General features: G+C 43.3%; 1 protein-coding gene across 8 annotated transcripts in view; it reads right to left on the minus strand.

Annotated features, from left to right (window-relative positions):
• Positions 1–25,939, minus strand: part of ZDHHC8 (zinc finger DHHC-type palmitoyltransferase 8) — a 120,895-nt gene that overhangs the window by 66,553 nt on the left and 28,403 nt on the right. The gene's annotated exons all lie outside the window — the stretch shown is intronic.

The following is a 25,939-nucleotide window of genomic DNA, read 5'->3' on the forward strand; positions in this document are numbered from 1 at the left end:
CAAATAAAAAAACAATCACAAACCCAAACAGCAAAACAAATGCCCTCTAAACCACCTTTGGGACCCTCTTGCACTCGTGGTTCTCCAGAGGCAGGACTGCAAATAAAGAAGTCCACATTGGTTTCAACTGGCTTTGAAGTCTTACCTGCTTTTCTACCAAACGAAAAAGCACCTTTTTTTGCTGAAGTCAACTGAACAATAGTTTGTTTTCACACAAGCTCAGATTGCTTACAGTAATCACAATAATAATTTGAGGTTTTTTCTTTAGAAGTTAATTTCTCAGCTCTGTTGCCCGAGGGGGAAAAAAGGCAAGAGAAACCTTCAAAACACAGACAATATTAGTAATAAATTGAGACTGGCAAAAGTGTATGTGAGGCACTAACCCAATCTCACTCTTGCTAGTTTAATGGCATTGCTCACTCTTGTGTTCTTCATCTTGCAGAGCAAGATGGTAGGGGAGGAGATGCAGATTTTTATCTCAAATCTGCCACTGAAGACTTTAGACCAGAAAGAAGTTCGGGGGGGGGGGGGAAGGAGATACACCCACATGACACAACCCAACACCACACAAAATGAAACCTTACTTCAGAGAGAAAAATACAGATAGGAAGATGACCTGTTTAGCTCACCTGGGTTGTTGTCAGAGCAAAGCCTATTTTAATTCCTGTCCATTTTCCTAATTATTCTAAAATGTATGTCTGTGCTCAGTGTTGTCAATCAGAGTGTGCAAAAACAACACCCTCTCTGCAGTTAGAGCCAAATGGAGAGGTCTGCCGTCCAGTTCATCAAGTTTAGAGTTTCTATGAATAAGCTCAATTAAGCCTTGGAGAATATCCAGGCTTCAGGATATAATTTCCACACAGAGCCTTTGAAGCAAGATTTCAGCATCTTTCCTCCAGGAGACAAATGAATTCCAGTGACATGGCACTGTATTTTTTCCCCCTTTAACATGAGACAGCTTAAAATGTAACATTGTCATTGAGCAGGAACCAGCTCTTCCTCTAAGTATTTTGTGTATAATGTCCTGGAATTTATCCAGATCCAACATAAGAAAGCATCCAGAAATAAAAACACGAAAAAAGTATATGAGCAGCACCAGGCTAGAATGAATAGCACCTTATCCTTGTTTTCTAAAAATCCACCCCATGTACCACCAAACTGCTGGAAAACCTCTTCCTTCCCAAGCCCTCACTTCTCCCTATCTCACCACAGGTTCCCATTCAAGGCCAGTGACTCAACACCTCAACAGGGAAAACAGTCTCGGCTGAAACTTCTACCCAACAGGATGGGAGAATGTTAAGCTCGTTTCAAGGAGGAAGGAAGGAAAACCCATTAGCAGTCAAAAAGGAAGCACATTTCAATAAGGCTCTTTTGTCTTTAGAAAAGGGAAAGCAAGCTGAGAAATGTTCCCCCCACTACACAGTTGTGCTTACATGGGCTCCTTCCTTGGAAAAGTCTTTAATTTTGGCAAAGCCTACACAAAAGAAGAAAAATTACTGAACTGTTTTAGAAAAGAAACCTCCTAAATAACAATAACACAGATTTGTTCTGGAACAGATCTAAATATTTGCACCTTTCAAGTAAATAGGAGGAGTCAAGGACTGTAGGTGCCAGACAAACAATGTGCACTGGCTCATTTCCACTGGAGCAACGATGGCTCTGCAGGAGTGGCTGGGAAGAGACCGAGGATGCAGCTTGGCCACTGGACCCTCTTTCCTTTTCTGTCTCAAGAACATAAGAAACATCACCCCAGGGCATCCCAGAGGTTTCTCTGGCTGCCTCTGAGAGCCCACCAAGCTACAAGACCCCTTCATCATTCAGCTGTGCACTCTGAAGTGGAGAGTTCAGCAGGGAGACAGAGCAGTGAGGTGCTCCTGGAAGGGATGGAAGAGTAATCTCCCCAGGACAGGGTGCACAGCATCCTTCAGAGAGGCAAGACTTAGCAACAAAGTTTTTGACGCATTTTTCTTCTCCTGCAGTGAGCAGATCCTGGAAAACAGGCAAGCTACACCACTGGGAGCTGGAAGGAATGGCAGGCAGGTTCCTCCCTGAAAAGGCATCTCCCTGAGCACCACGGGCTGTGCAGCCTCAGCACCCAGTGGCACCAGGCAGAGCCCTTGGAGAGCAGCAGCACTGTGCTGATGTGCTGTTTGCAGCACATGCCTGGGGAGCTTTCCCAGGGAAGCTGCAGCACCTCCTGCAGCTGTGCCCGTCCAGCTGCTTCCTGCTTTTGATGACAGCTCTGCAGCTTGGCCAGACTGCATCAGAGCCTCAACAGGGATTGTTTCACTTTCCTCCAACCCTCTCCATTGGAAATGAGATGCTCAGGCACAGCTATGTCTCCAGATCACAGAAGACAAAGCATTATGGGTTATCACATTAGCTCCCTTCCATCTGACAGCTCCAGGAATAGCAGCGTTATGGACCTATCACTGCTTGCCCCGTTGAACAAAGCCACGGTACTTCATACTTTCATTCACAAGTTTAGGCCAAGAAGAACAAGTCCTGACTCAAGCAGGGCTCCACCACCCCAGGCTGGGTGGCACCAGCTCAAGCCCAGAGCACCTTTGCATGCACTGCAGATACTGCTTTGCCCCCGTTCCTGCCACCACACACAAAGTGCTCTTCAGAAAAGGGCCAAACAATAGCAGATCTGTCAGATAATGCACTGGAGCAAAGTTGAACACTTAACATTTTGCAAAACACAAGGGCCTGATGGGTGAGCAGAGGCCCACACTGAACAAAACCTCCTCAGAGGCAGCTGGAGCTGCCCACACGTTACCAGGCTCTGGCCTCCACGAGGGGCGGGAACTGAGGCCCGATTGTTTAGTGCAGATCAGAGGCTTTCAGCAGAAGTCTGGCAAATTGAAAAGCTCTCTTAAGTTTTCAACAGTGGGGCTGTCAGCAGGAAGCACAGTTCATATGACCCCCACACCCTCCTCAGGAAGAAGAGCAACAGCCTAAAAATGTAATGGAGAGTGGGGATCAGCACTCCTGTGTTAGCAAAACACACCCTAACAACATCTGCTGCCCCTTTGCTTTTCTGGAGGAGGTTTCTCCTCCGCATATTTCAACCCTCCACTTTAGCTGAATATTTTTTTGGCTACAGAAGGTGGAGTTAATTTTTGTAATAAGGCTAAATAAGTTATTTAGATTAAGAGTCCATTATTCTTCAATTATGCCCAAAACGTATTACTGCTTGAGCTCAGAAAAGCAAATCCTCTTCCCAGGCCTGCTCTGAGTGGCTGTGGTGTGGGACTGTGATGCTGAGGAGCCACAGGCTCGCCTGAGCAGACTGTCCCTCCCAGGACTAGCCCTTCTCCACAGAGACACACCGGGCTGGCCCTCCTGGCTCCAGGAGCAGCCCAGTGCTGGCAGACTCGGCCCTGGCACGAGCTGCTGGGGCATTCCCTGCAGCATGTTCCACCATCCCTGCCTGACACCAGGCAAAGACACCACTGCTGATTTAAGAGCACTCTGGACTGCAGCTGTGAGAATCAGGGAGAATATTTTGGCCAAGCATCTCATCTGGCTTGTTCCAATGCCCCTCTTCAGGCAACTGCCACTGGCTACAGCCAAAGACAAGGATCGAGGGCTCCGTGCACCCAGTCCAGCTGAAGCCAGAGCTGCAAGAGCAGCACTGTGAGAGGACACACACATCAACACAGATGAGTTGTTTTTAGGTGTCACACTGGGAACAATTTGGCCTGCAGAACTTTGGCAATAAGGGTAGAGGCTGAGCATGCTGCGACTTTCAGATCTGCCTGACAGAGATGCTCAGTCAGAAAGCAATTCTCATCAAGAGCCTCTCTGGTCATTCACTATGAAATATTCCATTCAGAGGGAAAACTATTTTCAAGTTACAGCAGGGGGGTTTAATTTAAAATTATTTTTAACCTAATGCTTTTTGGCTTGAAGCCAGAAGTAGACAAAACTCCATTTATATTTATGGATCAGATTACCTCCTCATCATTCACATATTCATCTGTTCAAGAGGTGCACTTTTCATTTGTATCTTCTCAGGACAAACAAACAAACAAACCAACGCCCAACCTTTGAATTTCTTCAAAGCCTTTCAATGACTACAACTGAAATTATCAGCACCCACTTGCACATGACTTCATTTCATTGCCATTTGTTATATCAGCCTCTGTTCTGTGATCACAATAACTTAGATGGCAGCAGGAAGTAAGGAATTAAATGGAAACCTGTAGAAATATGAATGAACCTGGGGTGAGTTTGGGCCATGTGATTGTGAATGGATTGGAAATGGAGCTCATCTCTGTGCCAACACCGTGCCTGTGCACAGGATTCCCACGGTCCCACAGCCCCCCTTCTGCCATGGCTTAACACCAGAGGCTGTAAAATTCAAACTACCAAACAAGGAACAGGCCATCACACTTCTTTACAACTAAGAGTCATTTTAACAAACACTACCTTGGATAGAGCTACAGAGGGTGAGTTTTAAGTTTTGGGCTTGGTCTTTTTTAGTGAAAGCCTTTCATCTGCATATGCCACCCTCAGAGACAGGTACATAACACAAAAAATGTTTGGATGGTTCTCTGTTCAGGGGTACTCCCACACAAGGACAGTGTATTGGTATCTCCTCACATAACCCCTCCTCAGTTATCTCCAGACCGTTGTTCAATCAGGCGAAGTTAAACTTTAGTGTCTGCTGCTATTAAGTGAGAGGGAACCACATCTGAAATGGAAATGTTGATTTGCAAAGCCATTCATGCTTTGGCCCAGATTTTGGCAGAATAAATGCTGGCCCAAGTGTTTCACCCTGGTAACACCCACCTGAATGGCTGTGCCAAACACTCCAGAGACAGCTCTCCACTGAAGCTCCTCCTTGAGCTACTGTTGTTCCCCCCTTACCTAGTCAGATTAACAAATAATCACACCGATATAAAAATATTACCTTAATGCTGTAACCTTATCAACAATGACTGTTCTGGAATGAGCAGTAATACCAATGCCCCGAGGACTGCAAGCAAATGCCTGTTTCCCAGGGTGGCCTGGGCAGCTCCCCCTGCAGCTCTGAGCACACCTCAGGGGTGCAGATGCTCAGCCACCCCCTCCCCAGAGCAAACCCACCCCAGCCACGCCTGGGCCTGCCAGGGACTTCATCTGCTGAGCTACAGATGTGCCTGCTCAAAGGAACCCTAGAGAGGCAGCTCCTCACAACATTAAAGCCCCTTTACACCTCCTGAATCATTGCAGCTGCCTGTACAGCAGGGATGTTATTTGTTATCCCCCCCGTAGGATTACAGTTGAATTACTTTGCTGTACATTATCCCCTACCCAAATATTCAAAAATCACACTGACTGCCTGTCTGTGTAGGAAGGAAGAGTTTCAGCTGTATCAAAGGGGAGGCAAAATCCAAGCTGTGTCTGCAGTGAACCTCCTCTACCATCCCTCCCCCCCGTGATCCTGTGCAATTCCAGCCAGGCTGCCAAAGCCTGCTGGAAAACCCAGCAACGGAGATTACAGATGCAGTGGCTCAAAAATGAAGTTAAGTAAAATCTTTATACATTTACCATAAAATGATGGGCTTCATAGTCCATGAGGATATTACTTGGAAAACAATCTGCAACTGTGATGAATTTCCTTAAGCTTCTGCAAGCACAGGTCTGTACGAAATGGGATTAATTCAAAACCTTATCAGCAAAAATTCACATGGCCCAAGTCAAGGATCCTGCTTTACAGGGTTAAAATTTAAGCTATCTGGTGTACTATGGAGAGAAAAAATTGTTTTTATAACCACACTTATGATTCTTAGAGCACATTCTGCCCTTGAGCAGGTTTGTTATTTCATTGTTAATTATGAAACCCTAAAAGAAAAGCTCAAAGGAACTAAAAAGAAGAAAAAGAAATCTCAAACTATTTTTTGTATTTATGTCTTCTGCTGACATTCCCATTTCCCCAAAATAAATATTTATTGCACTCCTTAAGCAAAATAAGATTTAATCCATGGTTCAGTTTTAAAGTAATACTGAGCCTACTGTGGATTTTAGTTCCATCCTTGTTTTCTAGCAGTACAACCAGTAGATGAAAACACCCAGAACAAGTGTTTCTTTTGCTGTTGGTGTAGAAAACAAACGATTGGGCATCCTGGGGGAATTCTTTCCAGAGCAGTGGGCCCCGTGCGTGTCTCTGCAGTGCTGTGACAGCCACGGCCTCTCCCATGGCTCACAGAGGCAGATCATGGAGCAGCAGCACGCTCAGGGGGCAGCAGTTGGATCAATCCTGCTGGGAGCAGATGGCTCTCCCTACCTTACACCATGACCACTGGGATAAAGACATCAGCCATGGATAACTCGAGTTATCAGAAGCTCCATCAGAAGCATGTAAAGTGTGTTGCCTGCAGACCAGCTGGCTTCAGGAGGTGGTTTCTGACATGAGTTTGCACTATTTTGGTTTCAAACCAGCCTTTTCCAATTCTGCAGAAGGCCAGCAAGATTAGTAAAGGCAGATTAAGATTAGTAAGGATGGATTTATGCAAAACTAAAACAGACTTGATTTTAAACTCCATGCTGCTCTTCCCTCAGTGTAAGAGATTATTTTGAAATTACAGTTTAATGATATAAATTTGTGAAGAGGCAAACCCCTGAATATTCTGGAGTCTCTTCAATATTACCTTCCAAGCAGCAAAAGCCATCTCATCAAATCAATTGTGCTTCTGCTCCTAAACCCTCAAGGTGTGTGATGTGAACAGTGAGGTCCCCTTCCCAGGATTCTGGGTCCTGGGAAGCTGCTGCAACAGCCACTAAACCCAGGGTCTAAAGCAAGAGATCAAGCAGAAACCTGCAGTAGCCCCACTTCAACTTCTGGCTACAAGGCAAGGCCAGGCCAGTTTCTTCACTTGTCACAGAATTCAAAGATTTAACAAATGCACGTTAAGTTTAGTTAAGCTGTGGGTGAGCATTCCTATCTGGAAACATTTACTGACAACTCTTTCCACTGAAGAAAACACAAGAAGCAGCCAGAGTTGTGAATCAAAGTATAAACAATGACATCAAGTACAAACAGGCTTTCCCAGAGCTGCTGACCCCTGACTGGGACTTGGAACACAGAAACACAATTACAAGAGTCACCGATGTCTTGAGGGAAGCCAACAGCCTGTGATCCATCTGAAACACTCCTCACCCAACACTTGTTGTATCAGCTCCATATTTTCCAGTCTGTTTGCAGTATTTAACAGCATTAACAGACACTCAGCCTGTAATTAGTTCATTTTTAAATGTAAATCTCACTGGATGCAATTCTCCATGGTTCCCAGAAGAAATGACTGCTAACTTCATGCCTTGGCCACTGCAGCCTTGCTTCTCCAAGACCAAGACTGGCCCAAAAGTGAAAAATTCAAACAGGTTTCTATCAAAAGACAGGAGTGCAACCAATGACAATTTCAAGGGGTTTATGAGACTGGTATTCAAACAAACCTGATTTCAGAATTTGAAATCACTTGCTTGGCTGGTACAGTTGGTTGGGTAGTTAAGATTTTCAAGGAACGTGACTTACACCACACGATATTCTCACTACAAATTTGGCTCACGTGTCAATAAAGGACATATTAAATGGATTAAGAGTTGGCCAACTGACAGATCTCAAAGTAGTTGACAGTCTAAAGTCACTGGGGAATGAAATTGCTTCAGTTTGGTTTTGCATTAATTAGAGCTACACAGATGCTCATCCAGATACAGAAAACTGCTGAAATCCAGATATAACAAATTCCTTGGAGGAAATGTTCTGCTAACACAGACTGGCAGAGCGATATAAAAAACCAAAATACAAAGAAGAGCAGAAGTGTGCACACAGTCAGGTGACATCAGCTAAACCAGGGAAAGCCAGGACAGAGCTACACCTCTGGTAACACAGACAACTGACAGGAGAGAGGAAGAGTCTGGAACTTCAGCAGTTTGCTCTGTCCCTGCCACAGCACGGTGGGTAAAGGACTAACCCAGCCTTCAGCAACCTCAAACAAAAGTCAGGCCACGATTCCGTGGCACCACTCATGTATTACATTCAAATCTGGGTATCCAAATTTTTCCATTTGCATCGGAAAATTGAAGGTGGCAGAAAAGAAACCACCATGAAAAAAAAATCTGAGGGTTCAAATAAAAGGTTTCTGTAAGAGATCTTAAACACTCTGTCTGCTGGGAAGAGACAATTACAAACACCAAAAAGTAATCCTGTGGAGGACCTACAGGATTCTTTACTAGTAGGCACAATGGGGCTCAGTCCCAGAAGCTGCTGCACAGTTCAAGCAAGATAAATTAGAAATATGATAGTAATTTATGGGTGAGGCCAACTAGTTACTGAACAAAACTGAAGAAGTGATTCAGCAGATCCTTTACTCGGTGTCATTAGACCAAAACTATCAGCTTTTCAGGAAATTGTCCTTTAATCAGCAAGGATAATGGTAATGCCCATGGGTTACAGCTGGTGGAACAAGATGATTGCTCGTTCCTTCCTGCTGTACCTTTCTTACATCTGTGCCAGATCCTACAAGTCCTTTCAGGGACACCTGTGGGCATGTAGGACCCTATCATTCCAAGGGTTGGAGATGGGGTAAAATTGAGTTACTTCAATATTAAATCTGAGACTGGAGAAAAAAGAAAGGATGGAGGCTATGATGATGAGATGGACTGAAACATTAAGTAACTAAATTAATATTGACATTTTCTAGCCAAAATTAGCTCTTGGGAATACTAAATCAATATTACAATCTCCCATGAACATTATAGGGGAAAAAATGGTATAAAAGCTAGTTTGGTATTATATACACATTTAAATAATCTTGCAGTCATTCCCTTAACCCTTATCCCACTGTACCTTTAAACATTAAGTTAAATAGCTATGTTTTCCAAATTTTACAGCAGTTGGAAAGCTTCCTGTACCACGGCCTCTCAATTATGTTTTTGCTCTATCCATTGTATGCCTACAATTAGGTATTAAAGCAAGTAAGAATGAAACAGGAAGGGAGGCAAAAGCCATGCTGAAAAAACTACCTGCACTTATGCAAAAAAAAACACAGCAAGGCCACTTTTCTGTTTAGACTACTGGGCCTCAAATTGCCATTATGTGAGGTTTCAATTCATGATTCAGGAGCAAGCAGGCAGGTTTTGTTTGTGGCTGAGGTAATTTCTAGCCTTTTCCTGGATTAGATGCAAACTCTAAAATGGGCAAAAAGGCCATTTCTAAGAAGGCAAAAGACATTTATTCTATTCAGGAGCTTTCGAGACCTGTCAATTTTAGAGATCATCACATGTTCCTTGTGCAAGGCTCATCCAACACGATCCCCTAAGTAGTAATGAAGAGTTCAAGACTCAAGCCTACTAAATTGGAACATTTACAAAGGAAAAAAAATTTAAAAGTTTAACTGAGAGATTATTTCACTCGTATCTGCCCTGGATATTCAGATACAAAACAATGCTTTCCTCTATTTCCTTATTAAATCAGAAGTGGACTCATCAGCCAGTTAGAAACAAATGCACTAAGATTATGTCAACTTCTTTACTGCTCACAAAGCTTTAATGTGAAAACATAAAGTGACCCTGTATATGTGTATGTGTTTGTAAGATCAAGCTTTTTAAATTCATACATGTTAAAGGCAGGACATTTCAGAAATTCAGATTAATCCAGGAGGGAGGAAGGGCAGTGAAACAATGAACCTCCAAACTCAGAAACTATTTATGGTGAAAACATTGTTATTCACAGTACCAAGCTTAACTTGTTTATTTGCAATTGGTAGATTTAATAATTTACAGTCTGAAACTTTGTATACATAAGTCCCAATTCAGTCTTTCTCACATCCATCATGCCTCTTAAATAAAAACCACAGTCTGGCTAAGATGCAGCTAGTTCTGAAAAGATAAGAATAAACATTTTGTTTCAAAGGTGGTGTGTTATGAAGTTTCCAGTTCCAACAGCCTCTCATTTCCACAGGTATTCTCTGATACATGAGCACCATGGAGGAAGCAAACATGCACCAAAGCTGTTTGCCTGAGTAAGTGCAGGAGACAGTGGTGGGAGGGAGACAAGAACAATGTGCAACCATCAGTCCTTTGGGGAAGGGAGGCCACACGAATGCTTTGTTTAGAAACTGCAGCCCACACAGGACACATTACAGCAGCCCAGTCATGCAGGACCCCTCTCCTTCCTCTTCTCTGCTTCAAAGGGACAGAGGATTCTCAAAATTCTGCAGTAAATAACATTAGTATGATACCAGAGCACACGTTCAGCAGGCTCAGCCTCCTGTCTCTGACAGTGGCCAACAGCTTAGGAAAAAACCCCCAAGAACTACTCATTAATCACATCTTATCTATTCCAGCATTCCTGCACCACTGATGGGAAAGCTCAGGGCAGACAGAGCTGGCAAGCTCATAATTTAGCACCAACAGTCAAATCCTCCATTCCCATTCAAAGCCAGACATCTGAGCTATCAGAAATTTGAAGCGGTTCAAGACACAGGATGAAGGGCAGGTACATCTATCAACTGTGCTTTTGGGTGAATGCATTTTTTTCATAGGATGAATTTGATGATCCATGAAGTTCCTCCCTGCAATAATATCAAAGCACACAAGCACTTCATTTTCTTTGACTTCAAGCAGTGAGATGAGCCCCAAAGAAAAACAACCTGAGGATCACAGCTATATTTCAGAGGAAATTTGTTTCAGGTTTGAGGTAGTCTCCTCTCTCTGTCATTTAGTCCCATTTGATATTCTCAGGTATTTCTTACAGCTCTTTCCACACACTATTTTATAAGTATACATTTATATAGCTCATATATAAAGAGAAAAATCTAAGCAAAGGCCAAGCATTAAAGGGAAAAGATCCCGTATGTCCTGTAGTGTGCAAAGGCTGTATGAACTAGAAGATACTGCTAATGAACCAATAATCAGTAATGATTGTAGACATTAGTCTGTTCATGGGTGGACAGAACCAAGTTTCCTAAAAGTTGGTTTTGAAAGATGTGTGACACAACTTCTGACTCAAAAATTACACGTAGATGAAAAAATGAAAGATCTTTCCCCATGCAACTTTCCTGAGCAGGTTCTGTCAGTAACCTCACGTCATGACCAAGCTCTGTTACACACCACAGAAGGAAATGCATTATTTACTCAGGTAATAGGGAAAACAAACTCCACAAACTAATTCACAGACACAGAAGTAGAGGAGCTAAATTTCCTATTTTCATCCTTTACCCTCTCGCCAATTCATCCCTTCCTTCCAATACCCCCCATCTCTACAGTGATTCCAGCAGGCAGAGGACAGCACATGGCTCCAGCAGCCAGGAGCAGGGTGGATGTGGAGTGACCCTCTGTCCACACTGGCCAATGCACGGGGCAGCTCCTGTCAGTGATGTGCAGCAGCTGAGTGCTGCCCATACGGCGTTTCCTCCGCAGCAGAAATGCTCCCAGCTCTCTTTTCAAACGTGGTTAAAGCTGACCATTGAATTCAGAAGTTATTCAGCTGAGAGGGCAATGGCAAAAGCCTGGCATTTCCTTAGGAAGCAGTCTAAAAAGAGGAAAGAGCCTTATATAGTATTCAGATTCAATGTGGGCATCTTCGGTTTGAATACCGAAAATAGTAAAGAGAGATAAGAAGTTGCTCAGTAGAAATGTCTTTTTAAAAGCAGCAACTAGGAATTTAACACTTGCAGATATCTGAGAAGTTGGGAAATACTAACATCTGAATCATTCGAGCAGCATCCAAGCTCCAACTATAACATTTCATGGTGTTCTCCTCTGGCAGGTCAAAGGGTATCCACCTGGACACAGCCTGCCCCAGCTCAGTGAGCCATTTCAAACCCAGCCCAATACAGGAACAGCTTCAATTGTCTTTTAAGGGAAATTTGGGTTCGATCTTTTCTGCAGTCACAGGATTAGAACTTGCTCAAGAACCATTCTTCAGGTTTCTGAGGCTTATTGATATAGCATGTGAAAAAAATATAATGATACAGATACACTGACAAACTACAGCAAAGAAACAAAAATCAGTTAGTCCATGATGAAGCAACACAAGTCGCTTCTCTATGAATGCAAAGTGAAAAAAAAAAATAAATCTTGTTTTCTGCCATGAATTAGGATACTGTTTAAACAATACCAAATATTTCCAGCTTTTTATTTCATGAAGATGCATACTCAGGAGAGAAGCTGTGAAGGAATGTATCAGGCACTCAGACTCCACTTTAGCTTACAACTCAGCAAGTCAGGTGTAGACATGAAGGGAAGTTTGAACCCACGTGTCTGTTTGTTTGGTACCTCACTGTAACCTCCATTCTGGCATTCCTAGGGGTCTCAAATACCCACGGACACTGAGCACCCAATCCTGCCTTTCACTGCCCTCCTGCCAACAGCCCAGGCACAGAGGTGACCTGCAGAGCTGCTGTTTGTCCTGTCAGTCCTGCAGAGTGGAAGTGGGAAGCCCTTGTAAATAGTCCCCTATTTTGACTCCCATGATCAAAAGTGGAGGCACACCCTCCATCCCCTTTGAGCATCCCTGCTGCCAAACAATGGCCTTGGAGGCCAATGTCATTTTGTCATCAGCCAGGAAATAAAATAATCCCCATGTGATGAAACTTTGCATTAAGAATCTTTCCCACCTCCAAATCTACATCTCAAGCACCAACAGCAAACACGTTTCAGAGCACACATCAGCTGTTGCAGCGAGAATTCAGGCTCAGTCTCCTAGCAGCATCACTATTTTTATAGTGATTAATTTAGATTAATCTTCAGTTACAACCTTACCAAACTCCACGGACTGAACTCCAAGAGCCAGGATTACACAGCTATCCATTACAGATTTTTCCTCCCTAGTTTTGTGCAATTGGTGTAATGTCAGGATTAATCCAAAGAACAACATCCTCATTAAGTGGTAGATCAGTCCAAAAGACCAGAATAAGAATATTTTCCCTTGATTACAGATCAAGTGGCCAACAGAGGCTAGTGGTTGTGCCAACATGCCTGTGCTATGGTAGAGATGTTTAGGAATTGTTTAGTTCTACAAAGCTGCTTCTAGAACTAAAGCAACTCTCTAACGCTAGCGTGACGCCTTTGAAATTAAAAATATACACATGCTGACATGTTTTCAAACTTGTCAGTTCCCATCTGGAGCAGGATTCACTCTTCTCTGCCTTCAGCTTTAAAAGAGTGCTGTTCCTGGAATCACAAACAGAGAAGCACCGTGTGCACAGCCCTGGGCCACCCAGCCCAGTGATGGGATCCATTGGAAAAGAGACAGCAATTGCAGCTGGATCACGCTGAGAGGGACTAACACAAGTCTGACCTCCTTCTGCCCAGGCTCCCAGACAACACTCTCTTCCAACTGCTCTCTAATGCTCCCGACTCCCAGAATGACATGCTCCAAGCTCCAATGGCCCTTAGGTCTTTGGGAAGCAGAGTTCAATTGAGAGGTACTATTAACTGCAAACAGCCAGTTTCTACTTAATAAACAATTCCAACACATACACACAGCTGCTTTCCCCCCCCCAGGTTTTCAAGCACTCAAGCCACCACCAAGTCTTTGTTCTCCCAGCCTCTCAGTGTCTGTCCCACAGCCTTAACCATCTACACATTGCTCAAAATTGTCTGGAACATCCCTTCATTTCGGCTCCTTCCCCCTCAGTTCTACCACACTTGAAGACCATTTATGACAACTAAAAATATCCAAAGATCTTACTGTTCTCTGAAACCCTCTCAGAGCTGCCTTTTACCTGCAGTCAAGCGTGCAGGAGGCGATCACGGATTTTGTTTTGGCAGCTGCTTTGCTTATTAAGCTACTTTCACTCCTCCTATAAAGAAGGGGTTTCTTTCTTCCATTCCTCTTGTATCCTGAACCTTGAAATCTCAGCACCCTCAGGGTCAGTGGCACCACTGCTCTGGAGCCTCCAGACCAGCGTTTTTAGGGAGGGGTAGGTTCTAACCACTGGGATCTGCTGGTGCAAATTGCTTTCATCACATTTCTTCTTATGCAGATGGACTTTTCATTGTATCTGCAGTGCTTTGTACATCTTCAAATCCCACCTATTGTACATATTATATTAACAATGTCAAATTCAGGCCCTCAAAAGTTTAGCCCATTTCTAAATTTTCATGAGCTGGTATTTCTTTCACACTGTTTCTCTGTTTTACCCTCTCACTATCCAAGCAGAGACAACATGTAACCCAACCCCTGGGATCCTCAGCTCCTGTGATGCAGCAGGTCAAGCTCTATGAAAATCTTATGCTCTTTTAAATGGCCACTGAATCACAAATCTAGAAAATGGTTTATTGGTTATTTTATATTCATCCTTTAACGTAAAAGACAAGCCTTTCTGTAAGTCAATATTTATGTGAGACATTAAATCAGCTCCCTAAAGATTTTGGACAGGTCCTTTTAGCTTTTTTTTTGGTTGACTTATATAGACAATATATGACAAATGGAAGTAATTAATTCAAATATAAGTCAATATGAACAGCACCTGCAGTTTAAGGGTGAAAATGTGTAGTTCTGTGAGACTGAAACTGTAACCTGACAGGGAAACAAAGGGGTTTCTGATCACCCTCCAGCTAAAAGGCTTAACACCGAGATTTCAGTTTAAGCAGGGACACAAATCACTGGGTAGGTTTAGGAACTATTTCCTTGGCTGCCCCATGGAATTTAGGAGTTACATGTTCTGAACACTTGCATGCCTGGTTGCCTTGCACAGGCACAGAGGAAAGATTAGAGAGCAGAAGAACATCCATTACAATCAATTCACCAGGCACTTCCCATCCACTTCAGTGTGCAGGGGGACACTTGGCTCCAAAGAAGAGGTGAAATAAATCACCAGCCACCTCTACAAAATCCTCCCGAGTTCAGCTGCAAGGCCAGAAATCCAGAGGAGAAGAACTCTAGCATTTAAGCTGAAGAGTGAATCTCACCCCAGATAAAGCTAATCCACCCCAGCAGATCTGACTTTTATCCATAGCTGAAAAGATACTTTGAAGAGAGAATGTTTTGTATTTCAAATGCATCTGTTTTGTATTTCAAATGCATCCCAATTCTTATGAAAGACCATGCAAGGCAGGATGTCTCCCAAACCACTGCACAAGAGACTGCTTTTCTTTACAGATCAAAATGAGGACTGAACTGCACCCTGGGATCTGGGTAAATCTGCAATCCAGACAGCTTGGAGGTTTTTTGCTCATTAGCAAATCACCCCCTGGAAAACTGGGGTAATAATGCTTCCTATTTCCTACACTTTCATCAATAAGGGATTGGGTTTTTCCCTGCAGTGGAAGGAGGAAGGAAGGAAAAACCCCCCAAAAACAGGTGACAAGTAGTAAGAACTGTTTTTACTACTCATCTGTGCTCAGAAGAACAATTTGCTAGCACCTACTGGACCCATGTAGATCACCTGAAGAGCTTTCAGGTGTTTGCCTCTCATGTTTCCTTCCATTTACAGCATCTATCCTGTGAATTCTGTCCCCCTGATTAAACGCTGCTTCCCTTTCCACACCTTTCACTCCTGTACTTTCAGAGGGATAAAAGCAGAACGAGGTTTCAGAACATCAATTACCAGAAGCATTTCCTTCAAAAGTGGCACACGTGGTAACAGCTAATTTTCTGTTGAGCATAGTCTACTTTATTAACAGTTAACCAAACTTCAGCTTTCAGCCAGTAAGACTCACTAAATTCCCCATTTCTGACTTTACATTTAGACATTGCTGGCAAGAGATCAGCAAGGTACAGCTCACTCTGGTACAGCTCACCTAACGTGGAAAGTTTTGTACTTTGCAGGCACACTTCTTGGGAAGAGAAATCAGGTCCAGCAGTGTCCTCCCCATGCTGTCCCCTAGAGGAAATGGCTGGGCTCAGGAAGCAGGAGCTGGGCAGACTGATTCTGATCCCAGCTTACATCACATGGGCTTTAAAACTCCAAATTATTGCATTCTTTTGTGGGAAATACTAGGGAAGTAAGGCCTGCAGTTTCAAAATGTAGGCCAGGTTTTCAATACTTGAATGCTAAATTAAGGCTGTCTGTTCTACACTGGTTCAGGTATGAACTCCAAAAATAGAATATTCAATTACGTGTGTGATCGATATTTAGTGTCTAAGAAAGCCCATCGGGGATTTTGGGGGTTTTAGTAACAGATTTACAGCCTTTTAGGAATGAAGTACAGAGATCCAGATCCTCCTTGGGGAAGCTGATGCATGCTGTGGGTATTCCACAAGACTGAAGCACAGAATTTGGGACTGTTTCAGAGCATTTGAGATGTTAAAAAGGATTTATTTAGCCCTGTTCCACATTTCAAGTCCAGTGAGTAGGGAGAGAGGGGAGGAAGTATGAAAACACAAGATTTTTATTTGTCATCTTCACTCAAATGCACATACAACATTCCATAGAATCTTGCCCAGCTATCCTGGTAAATAGCACTGAAAAATGGCCTAAAAATTCACTCTGATGTGCTTTTAAAGGGTCAGTCTCTTTATTTATAAGTACAACTAGCTAAATAAGCAGTCATTTGGGAGTTATGACTTCCATGTATCACTGATTCAGCTCTGCAGCACTGGGATTACCCTGTGCTCTAGGTCTCTGCAGGCAAACAAGAAGTCAGAGCCTTTGGTCTGAACACATCAGCTGTGGCTGACAGCAATTTACTGTCTGATCAGCTTTTCCCAGATCTAAATTGATCATTTCAATTCCAGAAACAGATTTAATCTGTACTGTTTGAGGCAGTTTACAAAAAGACAAAATAAAAACTGAGCTCTCAAAGAAGCAGAATCACTACAGAGCCTCAGAAGCCTATGCATGATCTTATTTTGTTCAACTGCATTGTAAATCCACCCACCATCCCACAAAAATAACAGATTGCACTATTCTGTTTCTTGGATGAGATTTTCAAATACTTTCTAGTGGGCCAAAACACGCTCCAGGACTTTTACTAGCAACTTTAACAACAGAACAACCGCCAGCCCCTGGTAGCAGGGGAGAGCAGCCCCAGGGAGGGATGTGCAATACAGCACAGCTCCAGTTCACACTGAGCAGTGAGAGCTGGGCAATAAAGCACAGCCCCACAGCATCCAGGCAGTTCACACTGAGCAGTGAGAGCTGGGCAATAAAGCACAGCCCCACAGCATCCAGGCAGTTCACACTGAGCACTGCCAACCAACATCCTGAACGTGTCAGCTGGAACACCCCGGCCAGCGAGGGACCTGCCCAGCACAACTGCATGGTAGCATGAAGCTTGCAGATTTAAAAAGTATCCACAGATATGTTTCAAAGTACTAAATTTCACTAAAAGCCCTTATTTTAAGCATAGCACTCCCTGTAGGTAAAACCTTCCATTTCTCTACTACATGGTGTATTCTAAAATTATATACAACTTCTATTGTGCTAAATCATAAAGCAGACGTTTGATTTCCTGAACACTGAAGCCTGAAACATTGGAAAGCTGGTCAGCAGTCCTAAACCAAATACATAACACACCTTCCTGTGCTCTTCTGCAGAACTTTGTCACCAGAAGACACCCTTTCCAAACAGCTCCTTTTTAAAGATCTCTCTGGAGTGGCAGCCCAGACTAGTGCTGTCTGAAAATACAGGAGTCCTGTCTCTACCTGAGCCAGTCCTTCAGTACTGGGCAGTGTAAACTGCAAACTCAACAGAAATCCACTGAAGAAACAACATTACTTGGTACCTAATGAGAGCATCTATTTCCTGCTATTGAGTCAATCAAGTCCTGTGTTTCCCTGGATCAAAAGGCAGCAGCTGGTTATGATCATCTCCTGACTGAGATTTGCTTCCAGCTTTGCACATGGCAGCCTTCACAGCCTGCCACCTTTCTGTGTCACTCCTCAGGCAGGGATTAATGCAGCATGGAGGTCTCTGCTGGGTTAGGAAGGCAGAGTAATTACCAGTCATTTACTGTTATGTCTGTACAAACTCTCTGGGTACTTTGTACGCTGCCAGAAAGGGATTCATTCAACTGCTGCTTGCTCACCAAAGGCCAGCGAGCCTGCCCTGTGTCACACTGAAGAGCTACTTAAATCCCACGGAAATTAATGGCTCTAAAGCACAGCCAAGAGTTAAGCAAACTGAACCCAGATTTTAAGAGCAGCACAAGTACTGCTGATGCCTTCCTTTAATGCAGTTTTTTTCCCGAGGATGTCATCAGCTTTCCATGGCAATCTAAAAAGCTCACTATAGAACAAGACCTCTAGAACAACTCCCACCTCTAGAAATCAAGACTTCAGCTCAAAGCCTTGACTGTATCAGGGATATACAGGAAAGAACACATGGTGGGTTTGAGCCATTTCCCACTGCCTGCCTTTTCTCCCCATAGACCTTGAGTATTTCAAATTTGCTCAATACTATTTCAGATACTTATTGAATAAAACACTCTTGCCAGAGCAGAAAAGTCAGTCTTGCACATTTTTCTCTAACTATAACTTTGTGTAGTATAACCACTTTCACTGCAGTTTCACCTAAAATTACTACTCAGGAAGCAATATCCTTTTGAGAAAGGCACTGAAGAAGCATGAACAGTGTTGACATGCTTTAGGACACGCTGCAAACACTTTGAATTGTAGCCAAGAGTGATTCTTTTAAAAATTCCATTGCTTAGTTGTCCTGTAGCTTCTCACACGCATGGACTCTCCTTACAATCATCAGGGGAATTTTCTCACAGACAGAATATGGAATATAAGCACAAAGCTAACTACAGCTGGCAAAAGGACCTGGAAGCGACTGCAAACTATCCACTGGAAGCGTTCAGGCTCCTCAGCCAGGGAAGGGGAAGAAGAAACTGGAGCTGTTTTGTACTGCATACAAAATGCAGTTCAGCTGGGTCTACTCTGCTGCCAAGATTTTATCATGGCTCAGTTTGGGTTTTGTTTTTCTCTTCAAAAGATTAGTGTCCAAGCATATGAATACATGGTATCTGTTTTGCTGTCAAAACATAAATGCCATGTGTTCTATCCAGCAACAGTTCACTTCAAAGGTCCATCAGAAATGGAAGACACACCATAGGCTAAGCCATTCGTCAAGTAGGCAGCAGAGTCTGGGACACAACTTCTGACTTCCAGCTCAGTCTCTGAAGACTAGTTATTTTATACTCCACAAGAAAGTACTGATACATTCTTTGCTCTTCTGTTGTTTGAGATTCACTCAGTCTCCCAGTGCATGTGTTTTCTTTAAGATTTCATCCCCATCCCTAATTACTTTCTCAAGGGAACTGTCAGTGTGAAGAGGCCCATATATTTGCTCGATTATAGCCTTTTATTAGCTCCCCGTGCATGTGATGCCAAAGGCTGTTTCTGCCAAGTCTCTTCAGTCCTTGCTTAAAGCAGAAGCAGATGCTGTGTATGCCAGCACAGAAATACATGTTCTGATTTAAGCCACCCTATCCCATTATTTATAGGTAATTTCAATTCTTGCAGAAGCTTGGATATCATTTTCTCATGGATAGGACAAGAATAGCTTAGGAGTTTAAACTGTCTTGTTCCCAGACCCCCCTCACTATGAATTATTCCTTCCACACCTACAAGCAGCCCATTTCAGAGCAGAGCTGAGCAAACTCTTCCCTGCAGCAGGAGAGGATTTCCCCCAGCAGCACAGCCCAGACCCCTCTGTCTCACTGTGCTCCTGCTCAGTGTCTGGCCAAAGTGCTGCCTTTTCACCAAGTACAGCACAGGGAAAACACAAGGCCACTGCACTTGCTGAGAGATCAGAGTGCACAGTTACCTGACCAAGAACAGCACTAACAGAGTTCCAGGTGCACACTTTCCTCTAGTTTTTTCTTTTACATTAGATGGAGTTCCTACACTTCCACTACGTGTTCATGACTGCTAAATTTCTTTCTCCTCCTTCAGAAATGATTTCTCAGTGTTTGTACAGCATAGCCATGATAAACAGCACGTGTCACTCCTCAAGGACACAAGAAGGATCGAGTCCCATTCTGTCCAAACGCTTCAGAACCGGTTGCCAAGTGAAGGCTGCAGCCCTGGGTGAGCAGTTACCCAGCTCCCAGCCACTGCTGCACATCCAGCCCTTGAGCCTTTCCTCAACCCACACAGCAAGTTCACAGCACATGCCATCTGGAGTATTTTTAGTTATTTCTCCTTTCTCCCTATATCCTTCTCATTCTGTGATCCAATTAGCTCAGCTCAAAAAAGAACGAGTCATTTGTAGCATGACCCAAACCAAAACCAATCATGGCCATGTCCAGTAACATCATGATGCTGTTGGAACTTTCTAGCCAAGTTTCCCATCCAGTATATGTTCAGACATCCACATCTTCTTGTGTCCTTTGGACCAGAGTCAAATGGTACAGTACAAAGCATGAGCCCCTGAGGATACCTGGAACACTCTGGCATGGCCTCACTTCACCATTTTCCATGGGATCAATCACAGTAGTTCCAGTTGCCTTGGTATATCTCAGGTACACATGCTGAATGCTTAAATTCAGAAAAAACATGTGTGTATGTATATTAGTGCTGCACAAACCATTGGAACACTACAGAGAGAAGCTGATTTTCCTGCTTCCCTACCCAGTCACCTTAAACCTTTACTGAAGCACCTTCCCAGTCCCAGGAAACTGGAAGGCACCCCAAATGACAGTTTCTTAAGTGTTCTAATTGCAGAAACATTAACATAAGGAAGTGGGCCCTATTTATAGCCCATTTTAAACCTCAACCAATGGATCCAGCAATCTTTTTTAAGGTACCAGTGACAAAATGGGAGACAGGATAACTCCTCATTTCTTAGTAACACCGAGCTGCCTGGAACTGAGCTCTCAGCAATGTATTTCTACTGATGTTTTATTGGCCCAGCAAGCTATTTAAAGGTTTTGACAGTTTTCTGGCAGTTTGTTGACAGTTAGGAATTTGCAGCAATTTTTCCCTGCAGTATTTCCTGATCTTTTCTGCATTCCTTCCCCTGAGTGCTCTGACATCCCAGCAGCTGACACGTGTATCCCAAAGCCACATTTCCACCCTACCTAACAGACCCTCAGGTAGGTTACTCAGGACAGAAGCAAGAAACCTTCAGCCAGGTGACACAGAGGTGTTCAGCAGCAGTGTCCCCTCTAGAGCACTGCACAAGCACAGTGGTACAAGGCCTGCCAGCAGAGTGAGGCATCAGAGGCTCTCGACTCCCCAGTCCAACACATCTCTAAGCTAATTTTACACCCAAGACTGCTTAAATAAAGAGTCATGACACCTGTGACAATACACACCAGGATTCCAGCATCGCCTCTGAGACGACTCAAACCTTATGAAATGGTAATTTTCAGATGTACACTGAAAACATGAACTAATTCAGACCCAAACCTATTTGACTGCAAAGAAACTCTCAGGAGTGTCAAACTGGCCCGGTCAGTGAGGTCCACACAGACAAGAAAACGTTTTCCTAAAACGTGGGTTGTAAACACACACTCCCACTTACACTATACTTTCAGAACAACCTGATATGAAAGGAAAAGGATAAATGATTCCCTTACATCCTAACTGGGCAGGACTGTTTCAGAGCTCTTTTCCAGCAAGGGAAATAATTGCCATTTTGTAGCTACATCCATGGTGTTCTTTGTTACAAACGCTCCTCCAGTATCTCAGGAAAATAGCAAATATGTGAGAGACACGGGAGGCAGATGTTCTCAACAAACAAACTTAGGAAAAACACACAAAGAAAATCCGAACCATGCAAAGTCTGGAAGATCTTATGTTTTATACACCGGTAATTTGTCCTGCTGGATTCACCCTGGGTGTTCAAGAGGAGAGGGAGGATGGGAGTATGAAAAACAATACAAGTTTGGGCTCCTGGCCCACAGGAGTGGACTGAACTCCAAGATAAAGGAGAAGCAAGCTACAAAAGAAACCAGATGTGGCCTTGCTGGAAAGAACTGACAGATGTTTAACTACTGCCCTTCATCATCTCTTTGCTCAAAATATGGGCCAGATCCAGCACTTCTTTAGAATGACTGGCATCACTCCAGTGAGATTCAGGCTTTGGATCAGATCTTCAGCTGGGCCAAAAGCAAACTCACCATTTGCTGATCAAAACCAAAGCTCAACGAGAGCTTTCCAAGTACGTAATTTTCTTGGTAAGGGCAGACAATTTTTAATCTCAAATTTCTTACTGTGAAGCAACAACCAAAGCAATTGTTGGCTGATTCATTGGTGCTCTAACTATAGCCTGACAACACACAAAAAAATCTTTGTGTATCTGTTATTTAAGAGTATTTACTGTACCACTGCCATCAAATTGAAGCAATAATTAGGAAGTTATTAATACAAATAAAATTTTTGAAAACCTAAAATTGTAAAAATCCTTTAAAATTAGTATCCCAATGAAACATTTCTCCAAGCTGTAACTTGGACAAAAGGCTCCACTTACATATAGTGGTTTTCTTTTTATTTGTTTTAGAAGCTTTACAACTATGGTCTGTTGGAAATCTTGAAAAAACAGCCTCCCCGTAATGCACCTTTTCACTTCATTTACAGTCCTACTAAAAAGCAGGGTCTTTTCCTGCAAACATATTCCTTGTGCTCCATGCCTAAATAATAGGGTATTACTGTAAATCATGCATGCCTTAGGAAGAAACTGTTATGTTTCCAATACAAAGGGAAGTGCCAAAGGACCAGACAAAAAATATTCTCCCAAAAAAGAAACACGTTTAGCTTCCATAAGAACCCACAATGAACTGAGCCCAGTGGACTGGCTGGCACAGAGGTGTGTGCCCTCAGTGATACCAACACACATCATTAGTGTGAAAGTCAAGCCATTTCTGCCACTGGATATCAAACAGCAAAGTGTTGCACTACCTCTATTCCTTCCCCTAGAAGAAGATAAATAACTGTTGATGTGAAGTTTCCCTCCAGAAAATGTTTAGGAAGTATACTTTCTAAAAAACTCTGTTGTTAAGTTGCCTTATTTCTACAGCTCTGGCCAGAGAAACTGCTCTTGCTATAAAGCTGTTGTTCCCTTGGACAAAATATTCAGTCTTAGCCTCAAAAAGAGGGAGAGTTCCTTACCTGAACAATGCCTCCTAATAAGGCAAATTCACAAGTGGCAAGGCAAGATAAGCTCTCTTTGGTTTGCAACACTTGCAGTAACTCGGGGAAAAGCCGCCTCAGTCAACCCCTGAGCACAACGCAGCTCCAGAAGGGATGGGGTGTGGGCTGTGGGGTCTGAAAGCACAACCCTGCCCAGTTTCTCTTTTTCCTTGGTTCCAGAACATTTCAGCACTCCAGGGTTTTCACCAGAACAACTCCTTTCCAATGAACAACAGCACTCTAGCATTTTATGGCCACACCTGCACACACTTTTAGGAGTCCATTTCCTGCCTTGCTGTATACAAGCACAGTGAGGCTCCTAATTTTTTTATTGCTCTCCAGACAGTATTTTTACACTGATGGAGAAATCAGATGTACAAAGTGATTAAAAAAATAAAATAAAAAGAGAAGTGAAAGTTATTAATTACCCTAAAGCTAGTAGCTCAGGAAATGTCTATTATTTACAGTTAGGCAGCCCAAACACTTGATGTGGAGAGAGCCAAGAGTCAATTTTATAATCAAACTGCCTGAAGCTCAGGCACTACAGGACCTCCAGCATTAAGAGAGTGGCAGTCATCCAAAATACTACACCAGCACCCAGCAGATCTTAATCTTCCAGAGGTATGCAAGCATCTTTTGCTTAATTCCTCCAGCCTCTCAAGATTCCTGAAACAAAACTGGCCAGGGAAAGGGTGACTTGGGGTCCTGCACTGTGCTCTTGCACAGACTCTGGCCTGGCAGCACTCACAGGGAGAAAGGACTGCCCTCTCCTGATGGCAGAAGTGCAGCAGAGGAGCTGGACACCCTCTCATGGCTGAAGAAAGGGGAGGAGATCTTGGCTGCTTATACATTCCCTTCCTAGGGAAAAGGGATTTCCCGTGGATAGGACACGTGAAACAGCTTGGCAACTGAAAAAAACTAACTGCAAGGAAGAGGAGACTTTCCAGTGGTGGAGATCAATAACTGAGACCACTCCCTCAGTGGACATGTATAATGGAGATAAATAAACTGAGACCACTCCTCAATGACAGTGTATAAATGATATAAATAGCTGAGAACCACTCCCTCAATGACAGTGTATAATTGAGATAAATAGCTGAGACCACTCCCCTCATGACAATGTATAAATGCAGAGGAATCGAATCAGCACATAAATGCTACTCCTTGGCCTCAAAGCAGCTCCAGTGGTGCTGCCTCTCCACGTTTTCCATCACGATTTCTTAATGCTCCTCCCCTTGGAACAAAGCAGCCTTTTAACCATGCCAAATGTGCATGGCAAACATATTTGGCTTCTACATTTCATTTTACGAGCAAAAATGAGGAAATGGGACTGATCTGCGACAAACAGCAAGACAGGCCATGTTAACCTGTTCTCCCCCTGGTGTAAACTTTTTGGGAAAGGAGACTGTAGATGTAAGGACTCAGGAAAGGATATTCAGCATAGCATCAACAGAAGCAGATTTTTGACAACAGCAATATGTGAAATGAAAGATTTTCCCACCTTTGAAGCTGTCAGCAGCTTCTGAAAATTGTTACAAAAGACAGAAAATTCCACAGGAAGAGCAGCATCACAGCTCAGCTTTGTGGGACAGAACTATTCCCTTCTCATTCCTCTTCTACAAACACAGGGACTATCAGGTTGATTGAATTTTATTAGATGTGCCTCTGTCCCCAACTAGCGGACTACCATGCCTTAAACTCAGGCAGGGAGGAGATCCAGTAAGTGTCCTTCAGGAGTCTGAGCTCTTGGTTGCCCAGCTCCCTGCACTCTCCTGGAATCTCAGCACTGACTTACAACAGGATGGGATGAAGCCCAGGGAGTAAAAGATACAGGAAAACATCCTTTGTGGGTGGCCATGTGGTTGGCATGAGAATCTCTTCACTTCCTGAAATTCTATCATTTGTCTCATCTTGTTTTCCTCAAGTTCACAAATCAGCTTTGGACTGAATTTTATGTCCTCTCCTACTTACACAGGCAATCACACCTCCAGCTGCTTATTTTTACCCAATTTCCCTAGTTAGAACCACAGCAAATCATTTCAGCAGTGTAGCTGCCTCACACCAAGAAACCAGCACCTCTTAATATGGATCATCTCTTGCACTATTCTAAAACGGTCGTTCCTCTGATTTAATTACTTGGAAGTGACTCGAAGTTCAGTTCCCTCCAGCAAGCCTGAATTTTAAAAATACCTCAGTCTGGTCATTCATCAGCTGCATTTCTGGTGCTCTGCAAGGGACAGCATCTTCTTTTTATCATTTCTGATTAAGTTAGAGGCCTCTTTTAACGGCAGGCAAAAAAGTTTGTAAACTGAACTCATGTTCAAAAACCCAATTAACATCAATATGCACCAGAAATACACATAACTCTATTTATTATTACCCTCCAATGTTGTTCTGTCATGAACAACTTACCAGCCAAAAAATAAAGTATTTCCACCTCCAAGGCTTGGTAGTTTCCCTTCTGGATTGCCCACAAAGAGGTTCACACATAAAATGAGCCTTTCTGTGTGCCAGAGGAGGGAGGGAAACGTGAGCCCTCCCCTTGAGGCCACTCCACACAAGACTGGATGAAAAATTCTGAACCATACAAACCAAGATCATTATTTTAAAATATTGAAGTATGCTGTTACTCAGATGAAAAAGCCATGTAATTCTTTATATATTTGCTACAAGCTCAATGATTATTCCAGGCTGTGAAATTTTTACACTACGCATTCCTGGAACGAGTTCTTTTAGAAGCAGAAAGTTCCCGTTTTTTTCCGCTAGAAAGAGCGAGGTTTCCTTCAGCTGAAGCACTTATGATTGCAATAAAACACTCCAGGGTGCGGTGACAAACTGTCTCATAATCACCACACCTCCCAGTGAATGAAGTCAGTGTGTCCAGCACAGATTAGGTGTGGCCAGACAGGACAACATCCTCGC

The sequence above is a fragment of the Chiroxiphia lanceolata genome, chromosome 18 (assembly GCF_009829145.1).
Source record: "Chiroxiphia lanceolata isolate bChiLan1 chromosome 18, bChiLan1.pri, whole genome shotgun sequence".
Lineage (NCBI taxonomy): Eukaryota > Metazoa > Chordata > Aves > Passeriformes > Pipridae > Chiroxiphia > Chiroxiphia lanceolata.